The following is an 11,419-nucleotide window of genomic DNA, read 5'->3' as shown; positions in this document are numbered from 1 at the left end:
TCAGACGTCAGTTCGAGTGTCGCCCGGGTTTTTTATTAACTAATAGCGAGAGGGGGAATTTCCCACCCTCTCTATTAGCTAATACACTATTACCTACGGTATAGCACCCCCATTGGAGAGAGTTTTTTTATATTTGGAGTGTAAAATTTCCACTCTATACGGTTTACACCCCCCATTGGAGATGCCCTTATGCCAGCTTGGGATAAAAGCCTCGCACTCCAACCTTTTATCTTATTATGTATAATATCCACTAAGTAATCAAAATCAGCTTTCTTACTGCCCGTGAGTAAAATTGGTACCCCTAAGTACTTATCTTTATTTGAAAATTCTCTCATGTGCCAGTATTTTCTCAAAATTTTCCTATGTTTAGCATGCACATTCCTACTAAAATAGATACTAGATTTATCAAAATTGATCTTTTGGCTAGAGGCCATACAATACTTATGCAAAATATCTTTAAGAACACCTGCTTCACTTAAAGAAGCTTTAGTGAAAAGCAATAAATCATCAGCATATAGTAAATGAGCAATGGGAGGAACGTCCTTCCTAATTTTAATACCATGTATAGCATGATCATTTTCAGCTTTATTAATCATGCGAGAGAGAGCTTCAGAAATAAGAATAAAGAGAGATAAAGGATCCCCTTGTCTCAATCCCCTTTGAGGGAAAAACTGTTCCAAGGGAGAGCCATTAAGGAGCACTTTAAAAGAAATAGAAGATAAAGAAGATAAACATTGATTAATAAAAGTTCTCCATTTTTCACAGAAATCAAGCTTTTCAAAAAATATTATTTAGAAAAGACCACTCTACTCTATCATAAGCCTTAGCCATTTCAAATTTTAAAGCTACCCAGCCTTCCTTCTTCTTATACATGTTCTTCATGTTGTGAAACACTTCACTAGCAAGGCCTATGGTTATCCCCTATATTCCTACCCTTAACAAAAGCTCCTTGGAAAGGGGACACTATCTTATGAATATGGCACTTTAATCTATTAGCTAAAAGTTTTGAAATAATTTTATAAACAAAATTGCAAAGGCTGATTGGTCTAAATTTTGAAATGTGTTTAGGAGAGGAAATTTTAGGAATTAAAAAAAATAAAAGTTTCATTGAACTTGGGGTTTAAGACACCATTACAGAAAAAATCCTAGACACGATCAATAATTGTTGGTCCAACCACATCCCAAGCAGTTTGGAAGAAAACTCCCTAGAAACCATCAGGTCCAGGGGCATTAAGAGGGCCCATTTTTTTTAACCACCAACCAGATATCCTCACCAGAGAGAATTTTAACAAACATATCATTTTCAATATCAGTAATACATGGAACAAAAAGAGAGTCTATATCATCATTATTCATAGGCATATCAGATTTAAATAAGTCTTGAAAGAAAAAGTTTATGTTCTTACCAATCATATCCCTGCCTTCCAACCAGTTGTCATAATCATCCTTCAACTTATCGATACAGTTTTTTCTTCTTCTGTAGATAGTAGAAGTATAAAAAAAACTTGGTGTTCCTACCATGTTCTTTCAACCAAAGAGCCCTTGATTTTTGGCACCAAAGGTCTTCTTCCTTATCAAGCCAGTCATTAAGTTGACTTTGGATAGCTCTAATCTCTTCACATATGACCTCAGATAGAGTATTTTGCATAAGCTCCTCAAGCCGATTTTGAATCTTTCTTATATTAGAAAACACATTCCCAAAAATATCTTTATTCCATTTTTTAGGTTTTATTCTAGTTTTTGTAAGTTTAGTTAAAACATTGTAGTCCAGTTTATTATGATTAGCAGCATTCCATGTTTCCTCAATGGTAGGAATACAAGAAGAATCTTTAAGCCACATATTAAAAAATCTCAATGGTAGGAATACACTTTTTAGGTTGATGTTCAAAGCTGAATGATCAGATGTAGCATAAACAACAGATTTCACAGCAACATGTGGAAACAATTCAAGCCAAGTTGGGGTAACCAGAACTCTATCCAATCTTTCCATAACATGATCCTTAAATCTACGATTATTAGACCAGGTAAATTTAGGCCCAAAGAAACCCAAATCAATTAAGCCCAAATCATTAATAAAGGCATTGAAATCTAGCATGCATTTCGTAAAAATAGATCTACCACCAATTTTTTCATGCAAATATGTTATGGCATTGAAATCCCCCAGAAGTATCCAAGGCCCAGGGATCATGGGTGCCAAATCCCTTAGCTCATTCCAAACTCTAAGTTTATTATTAGAAACAAGTTCACCATACACTAAAGTAAAACACCAAGAATGCGAATCAAGGTAGTTTGTGATATTACCTGTCATATGATTTTGTGTTGCTTCTAAGATATCCACTTGTACGCCGTCCTTCCAGAAGATTGCTAACCCACCACTAGCCCCAACAGTTGGTAAACAGAACCTACATTTATAATTAATCACACTACCTACTTTTTCTATCCTCTTCTCCTTGGCCTTAGTTTCCAAAAGACATATAATATCCGGTTGATGTTGCCGAATCAGGTCTTTAAGATTCTGAACCACCGTGGAGGTTCTTATTCCCTGACAATCACTACACCATAACAGCTTTTTTGTGACGCCTATTTGGCGTCAGAAATTTGGCGTCTCAATTGGTGTCACAAAAATTTGTGACGGTATTTTGGCGTCAGTAATTTTTGTGACGGCATTTTGGCGTCACAAATTTGTGACAACATTTTCACATTTGTGATGGCATTTTGGCGTCACTTTTTTTGTGATGGCGTTTTGGCATCACAAATTTCTGACAGCATTTTAGATTTGTGACGGCGTTTTGGCGTCAGTAAATGTGTTTTAGTTTTAAAAAAAAAAATTATTATTATTTTGCTATATGATCAATCATTTTGCACTGTAGTACTGTCCAAGAGACAACTTATTTTAAAAACAATCCAATTAATCTACAAAATACACAAGTATACCTTCAACAATTAAAATTTTATTATAACTCAAAATTGCCAAATAATCCATTTCACATTTTAGAAATAGTCTACAAAGTACATAAAGATGAACAGTCACGATTTACTTTATATCTCTCAAAATTATTATCAGATAATTTTCACACTTCTGCAATATACAACTACAAGGTACATCTTCTTCGCAAGTATCCAAGGTCTAGCATAAATGAAGCACATTCAAAGCTCCCATCAAGTGAAAAGAACTAACTCTTAACTTGCCCTTCACAAAGAAAGAAGAAAACGAAGAAAACTTTATTAATGAACTAATAAAAACGAGAAAATATATATCTCACCTAAGTATATATATTGAATATGACAATTGCTAACCAAGGACAAGACATAAGATATGCTGAAAACTTAATAAACTCTTGCGGCCAGTAAAATGATGTTTAGAGAAGCAAATGCACCTTTACATTTAGTGTTACCAATATACAAAACTACACTTCCCTTCTTTTGACATTTATGGATCACTCATTCGAATGACATGAATCCATATAGTCAAAATCCATTAGCAGTAATAGAAAGGATACACACAAAACAAATAAACAATAGAGAAAAAAGAATAGCATAAACCTAAACTAGCAAAACACAAAGAAACCTAAACTAGCGGAGACACAAAGAAACTTACAGTTTCTTGATGTTTAGCATTCTTTCTCCAATGTATGAAGGGATTGGGCCAGTAATTGAGTAGCTTCTTAAAACCCTGCGCAAAAAGGTAAATCTTAGTCCTTTACGAGACTAATAGTAAGATTACACAAGAAGTATATATCCACAACTCAACTTACAATTCTTCCAGTTTTGTCAGCTCTTGCAGATCAGGAAAATCCATACTCGATACATTCAGGTAAGATATCCTCCTAAAACAAAATATTGATCAAACAAAATGGTTAAAAAGATAATTAAAACTATCATACATTGGCAAAAGGCTCTACAGTCCTCCGAAATAATTGTATGATAGTTGCTTTTCTCGGGAAAGAATTCAACATCGAGAGAAAGAAAACAAATATGAGCAAAGTACACCTACGACTAAAGGAACAGAAGGATTGCAAACAATAAGAATTTACCATGGGCAAAGAGAGCAGCATCTTTCTTCGATAAATTTCCATAAGACCATCCCCTAACTTGAGCTGGTGCACCCTCAATCATTGGTGTCAAATTGACCAGATGATCGCGCTTTTTACGGGCGCTTTCGGACTCTATCATGTGGATCAAGACCCCTAGTTTTCCTCTTGCTACTGTTTTCAGGTTGAGCATCCTCCATATAGTTCTTCTTATTCCTTGCAGCACGAGGGGCTAAAGCGTTCTACAGTAAATCTCAAGCACTTAAAGAACATGCCAGAAGAGTCTTGAGGAAAGGAATAGAAAAGGATCCTACATATACAAAGCTGGTCGAGGGACCAAGCACATACATCAGCTTGAGCAACCACATCAGGTTGAATCCAAAAACTCCAGAAAGTTCCATCATCTTCAGAACCACAAAAATTGGCAACCTATAATGAAAACAAGAGATGTAAAGAGGGGAAAACTTACTGGTCCTCAAAATTAGTTTAAGGATATTTTTAGTTGGAAACCAAACAAATGGACTAGCGAATTGTACTTCTAAAAGACTGTATCCTATGTGATATGTATGACAATTTTACCTTGAAAGCACTTAATAGTTCATTTTCTTGTTCCTCTTCAGCACCCTTAGATTCAACCTTCTCTGCTCGTTCAAGAATTTCATCGATATCCATATTTAAGAGTCTCTTTTTGCTTTTTTTCTTCATTTTTTTCCTCCCTGAACAGTTCCTCAGCTCCAAACCGTAAAATGGCTGACAGCTCATTCTGTAATGATAAGAACTGTAAAAAGTCAACTGAACAATGTCTGCCATGGTGCCCAAATAATATGCCAATAGTATCACCAGAAGACAAAAAAAGATAATTAAAATTTGATGAAGCACGATAATAAACAAGGTAAAAATGTCAGTCTAGTTGGGTCCACCCCAACTAAAAAGGACATGTACAAGATAAATTGTATATTGTCCTTTTCGAACTCTTACCTTATCAAACAGAGAGTTTCCCTTTTTGGTTTCCTTCTTTTCAAGTCTCCCCTCTGCATTTAGTTTCTAAATGACCAAATGGTCAAGGACCTAAGATAGCGGGAAAGTCAAATATATTATTAGTTCCATAAATCTAGTGTGTACAAATACAAGAAAATAAATATGAGTATGTGCTTGTATGTTTCAACTTTCAACATAGCACTACAGTCATCTAATATATGATGAAATTCTTAACAGTCAAAAAATATATAATTTTTACTTGTATGTTTGAACGTGTAGAAATTCATGAGACATGGTTTATGATTTAAACTTTACCATCTTTTTCTTAGCACGCTCTAAGATATCTTCTTCTACACTTTTGCTAGTTACGAACCGATAAATGTTAACAACTTCTTGCTGCCCAATTCTATGAGCTCTACTCATTGCCTGATAGAAATCATAGATAAGTGTCATCACAAAAGGCAAACCAAGTTGCTAATATTAAAGACTCCATGGAAAAACAATATATAACATACATAGAAGTATTAAAAACTCCAATTAAAAAAGGGGTTATCCTAGTATTAACATACATAGAAGTATTAAAAACTTCCAGGGGCATTAAAGTGCTCCATAGCCTGATGACGAAGATCAGCCCTAGTACTGCCATCCAACCCTCGAAACCGAACCCTCTCAATGACAAATTATTCCGCCAATATATCCAGCAGTCGAACCATCTGCATAACACAAATAAGCAACATGATGACTACACTCCTCCTTAAAGAGGCGAATGGGTAATTATCAATTGTCAACTCTACAACATGTTTAGCTCTTGGATCCTCAACTGCCACACCCCTGACAAGAAGATTAAATTAAAACTCTTATTACGGATTAAAAAGTCAATTATTAGAAGGTTGCAAAAAATAAATAAAAAATTAATTAATTAAAAGGTATTCCAATAAAACACCAAGTACTAAATCCAAAGTCCATGCAAACGTCACTTTCACTTTTCTAACTCACTACAATATATCAAATGATATTACTTCCTGATGAACCCAAAATGGAACTCACTCCCAAGTCATCCATTCCTCAAACAGTCAAACCAAAATTTCAGGACAAAAAATAATTAAAAGAACTAGCAAAAAGCATACAAGTCCCACAGGATGGTTGGTTTACAGCTGAACTTTCAGCTATATCTATCTAGATGAATTGATGGTAAGCAAGTGCAGCAACAAATTGTCTAACCCAGAATATCCAATGGTCATGAGGTCATCCCAAAAATATTCCTTGCTTTTAAAGAAGTACAACATAAAAATTCTTAACACATAATCAAGTATGGTCATTCAATAAAAGTATGTCCTCCAAGAACCATGAAAGAAACCAAGATTACATAAGATGTTCCTATGGGAAATGCTCTAAGTAATGCACCAACAACAATTAGAAAGAGGAAAAATAAAGGAATAAATAGCGGGGCATGGTGTTTGAATAAATGTGTACCTGAAGCCAAGCACCGGAGAGCACAATCAATGTCCAAACCTAGCTTGCTCCAAGTGTAATAAGTCTGAAAGTTTTCTGCATTTGAAACTCAACTTGGTTTTACTCATCTTCAATTAACTAAGAAATGCTGACTAAAGAAAAAGTAAGCAAAACAAAAGGGATAAAACCCGTAACAATATCTAGCTTGTCGATTCTCAAGCCACTTTAAGAACCCCAAATCAGTAAGACATCTTATATGTGGGGGAAAAAATATTGACAAGCAAAGTTAATAAAAACGAACATACACCGTAGTGTATTCCATTCTCTAAGTTTTAGCTGTCCCTTCAATTCTTGAATCACATCATCAGGTTTGTATTGGATTTTCAATGCTTGATCCATTACACCATATATACTATACCAGCCAAAAAACAAAGCATGGTGATTTTTTTTCCCAAAGTACAAGAGTGAAACTCACCTTTAAAAACAATGCATTAAAAACATCGCGATATACCGTTGTTAGACAAGTCTTTCCGAAATAGTCACTTGTGGTGCCAAATGTGCCTAGGCCTGAAAACTAAACATGGAACGGGATAAATGGAATCAGTTGAAAATTGACTTCAAGACCATTACAATGCACTACGAATATAGGTATCTAGAATAGTATAATGTATACGACACTACAATATAACACCATGATAAACCAAGTCTCTCTTCAAGACTTTAGAAACAAATTTATAGATTTGTATGAAGAATTTCTTATAGATGATCTAATCAGAAAGGTGGCATAAGAAACTATACAAGAGAAGTAGAAATAACCAGTAGGGAAGGATATAAAATAATAAAAAAAAAAAAAAAAAAAAAAAAAAAAAAAAAAAAATTATAGATAATTAGATAGATACCGTATTTAAAACTTTAAAAACAGCCTCAACAATGTTGTATGGGTCTCTTAAACTAACAACCTACCAGAGATCAGAAAATCAAGGTTAAAGATTATGGCGTACATAACTCGTCAGCTTAGATACTCTATGAGCATGCCCAAAAATGTAAGAAATTGATAAGATTTGAAAATGCGTAAACGAAACTTATAGTGCTATACCATTTCTTTCCTTCGCTTGTTATATAGTAAGATTAGATTGCTTTACATGGCTAGACCGTTTTTCTTCCATTTACAAAGTTATATGCAATCGTCGTCATTTTCATTCCTGAAATACAGATCAACACTTTTAATTTTGTGGATCACATAGACGTGATACAAATGAAAGTGTGAAAACACAAAATAAACCAAACTAGGAATTGAAAGACAAGAAAAAATGTATAACTGCCTATACTCAGATGTTTATGTTATAATCAAATTACAAGATAGAAAAAACAAACATTGACTTGACTACAAAGCTTAAAGACAGAAAAAACTCCAAACCTCTTAGATTTGAGAAATCCATTTAACAAACCTTAAAGGATAGAAACTTTGTAACAATATCACAATTATGCAAACCACTTACTCAGAGCACACTTATATAGTTATATGACATTCAATAGTCAATTAAGTCTTCAACTATAGGCAAAATGATATTAAACCAACCACCCCACTAGATTTTCCAGGGAAAAAGAAAATGATGGAAGGGAAAACCCCAACCTCTATGACTAGCAATATCCTAGGTATATTGAATACCCAATATAAGCATAGACCCAACACCAATTCAATTCAAACCAAAATACACTAACAAGCATACCTATAATTGAGGTTACATAACCAATAAATGAAAGCCCAAGAATGAAAAACAAAGAATTATACACTTTACCCTCAAATCAAAATGCAAATACGACGAAAACCTAAAATTAATCACAAGCTTTTATAGTTATCGTCCCTTTCTCCATCAAATCTGTAGCATCTTCCAGCATTTTCTCAATTGAATGCACTTCTAGATCATTAATCGCGACTAGTACTGGTGCTATAGTTTTAAGCAGACAGCTAAAAGCCACAAACACAAATTGCTCACTAGAGCAGCATTAACCTCATGACAAGGCCTTAAAGGGGTATGACACAAAGACTGGGCGAGAATCAAGACATATGAGTTATGTACCTTGCAACAAAAACTTAAAATAAGCTAATGGTGCTTCCTGTACTTGAATTTGACACAAGGTCTGCTGCCTAAACTGAATATGTTCCTAGAATGTCCTATTCAACAAAAGTATATAAAACATTCCTCCCAACATTACAAGGAAATAAAAGAATATTAGAGAATAACCAAATATGCATACCATTATCAGTGATATCTAGAAAACTTTGCCTTGGAGCGACATCCTTTTCTCTTCCCATGTTGTTCTGTGCTTAGAAGTAATGATGATGCAGGACCTATGGAAAGTTGGGTGCATAAGCCAAGTGCAAATAATGACTTATCAACGAAATGCTTTGCCACATCCCGAAATGCCGGTAGTTCCAACTCTGCACCACCAAACAGTTCTGCTTTGATTGATGATATTAGTTTCTTGGGACGAAATTGACCAATTACTCCACACCACCTATCAAGCAATTTAAGCACAAATAAAGAGTTGAAATTTGTTTGTATTTTTGTACACTAAATAAAAATAGCCCATTTAATTTCAAAATTTTGAAATCACAATAAAAAGAAACCCATAAAAAATTTCTAACTAAAAATGAAGAATTCTTACCAGATGAATCGAACACGTAGTGAGCAGGACGATTTTTTGGAAGTGAGCCTTACAACTGTATCCAGGAGAGACGTAGAGAAGAAACCCCAGTGACAATTGAAAAGGGGGAGATTTAGCGCTATATTTTTTTGCCCTATTTTCAGTTTTACTTTTTTGTTTTTCGATCGAGTGGTTTTGAGACCCCTTTATCCACGGTAGGTGTAATTTTGAGAAAAACATAAACAGGTGTAATTAGAATAGATCGAGAAAGGAGGAGAAGAAGGGTTTCTCATTTGGTGTTCTTAAGTTGAGGTCGAGAAGAAATCCAAGTCTTTGGACACAGTTCGTGTTTGACGCCATTCTCCGTCACATGCCCAACACGCATGCGTCGAAATTAAATTCTTTGACGCCACCTTGCCGTCAAGATATTTTCTAAATATTTCTTAAAAAATTAAATGAAATATTTGATTAATTGTGACGGCAAAACCCACACAGTGACGCCATAATGGCGTCACAAATTTTCTGACGCCTATTTGGCGTCACAAAACGAAAAAAGCCCTTGTCACAAAAAAGTTGTTATGGTGTAGTGAATTCCATGTTATCATTGGGAGTGAGGCGACTGTTTAGGGACTGTTTTGGCAATAAACTGCTTCAACACAACGAGAGTGTTCATTAATTTGATTGGTAAGGTAATTCTTCCAACCGCTGAAGATGTTGTCCCATCAAAACCGATGATAGGATTGTCTTCGGAGATGATCATACCCTCGCGAAGTTGCATTTGAGAATAACATCCACTGAAAATGACGCTGGAAGTGGCCCCTGTGTCGATCATTACCCGTTGAACACAAGAAGCACCTATAGACACAGAAATTATGACTGCGTCATAGTGAGGGTGATATACACCAAAGAGATCATTATCAGTGAATCAGAGGGGTTCTTCTTCAGAAGTTTTGGTCTGGATTCCTTTGACAAAATCGACTTTGTTGATACGGTTAAACTCACCAACATAACTAACTTTCAAACGCTTTTGATTCTTACTCTGACTTTTGGAAAGAGACTCAACATGAGAATGGGAAATATTAATGACATGCTCATAAGTTGCAACAACTGCCTGTTGAGAGTTTTTAGTAAGATATTTGTTTAAAAGTCCTCTCTCCACTAATTTCTGAATCCGACCCCGGAGAGAGCGACAAAGTTCTGTCTCATGGCCATAGTCATTATGAAATTTACACAGCAAGGATTTGTCCCTTGTACCTTTGGTATCTTCTGAAAGTGGATAAGGCGGGGAAAGAGGATTCCCACTTTTCAACTTCTCATATATAACAGAGTACTTGGCATTGAGCGGGGTCAGTTTTAGCTCAGGTAGAGTCTTTCCATCATGATTGAAATTGACTTGCTTCTGATTGTCATTCTTTCCATCGTTATGTTGTTGATCTGACTGTCCTTGCTTCGGCTTAGAATTCTTGCTGTCAGAAAAATCTTTACTCCGAATATCTTTGTCTCTTGTTGCTTTCGCCAATAGGTTTTCCTCAATACGGATGTGTTGTTCAGCCCTAACATACAGATCGTACCGCGTTTTAAGGACATCTTTAATTAGAGAGTGGTAAAGATCCCTTACAATGAAATTCGAACTTCTGTCTCTTTCATAATATAATGCTTCTTTAAAGGCGAAAAGAAGCATCCCATCAGAAACTTTTGGAACATCTACTGCTGCCTTTCGGAATCTAGTAACAAAAGTACGTAACTTTTCGTCACGTTGTTGCTTGATGTTCAGAAGTGAGTCGACATCTTTTAGCGTCTTGCAATTGTGGCAGAAACGATTAACAAACTGATTTTCTAGTTCATTGAATTGGTGAATTGATCTTGAAGGCAACTCACTAAACCAACGTAATGCTTCTCCCTTTAGAGTTGATGGAAAAAGCTTACATATGAGCGGATCATCGCCACCCTATAACACCAATTTATTTTTGAACGATAGAACATGCAAGCCAGGATCTCCTTCCGACTCATCATAAAGTTCAAAATCGGGTTGTTTGAAGTCGGGATGGTGGTAAGCTTCCTGAATGTCGAGCGAAAACTTATCAAGTACGCCATCATTGACTGTTAAGTTTTCCATTCTTACATCCCTTAACTCTCTATCGTTAAGTTCTTTTGCAATCAAGTCTTTCAACTGTTGTTCTGTTAGAGTTAAAGTATTGGCTCGAACAACTGGACGCCCCCGGTCGTGCCCATGTGGAGAAGGATACCTTCCACTATCTCTTATTGGAGTTAGAGATCTTTGGCGGTACGCACGATCAACTCCGACCGGT

At 35.4% G+C, this 11,419-nt stretch overlaps 2 long non-coding RNA genes across 3 annotated transcripts; both read right to left on the bottom strand.

Annotated features, from left to right (window-relative positions):
* Positions 1-3,051: 3,051 nt before the first annotated feature.
* LOC147481229 (uncharacterized) lies at positions 3,052-4,140 on the bottom strand. The gene is made up of 4 exons (XR_015206132.1): positions 4,035-4,140; positions 3,756-3,827; positions 3,599-3,673; positions 3,052-3,190 (listed from the first exon to the last, which is right to left on the bottom strand). It is a non-coding gene; the product is annotated as an uncharacterized LOC147481229 (long non-coding RNA).
* A 476-nt stretch (positions 4,141-4,616) lies between these two features.
* LOC147481228 (uncharacterized) lies at positions 4,617-7,166 on the bottom strand. Of its 2 annotated transcripts, none has more exons than XR_015206130.1 (3): positions 6,973-7,164; positions 6,483-6,557; positions 4,617-4,794 (listed from the first exon to the last, which is right to left on the bottom strand). It is a non-coding gene; the product is annotated as an uncharacterized LOC147481228 (long non-coding RNA). The 2 variants fall into 2 exon arrangements; XR_015206131.1 differs by lacking the exon at positions 4,617-4,794 and adding an exon at positions 5,783-5,840 and having other exon boundaries at positions 6,973-7,166.
* Positions 7,167-11,419: the final 4,253 nt, after the last annotated feature.

This window comes from Coptis chinensis, chromosome 8, assembly GCF_015680905.1.
Source record: "Coptis chinensis isolate HL-2020 chromosome 8, ASM1568090v1, whole genome shotgun sequence".
Classification (NCBI taxonomy): Eukaryota; Viridiplantae; Streptophyta; class Magnoliopsida; order Ranunculales; family Ranunculaceae; genus Coptis; species Coptis chinensis.
Note: the sequence above shows the minus strand (reverse complement) of the source record. Positions and strands in the feature narration are given on the sequence as shown.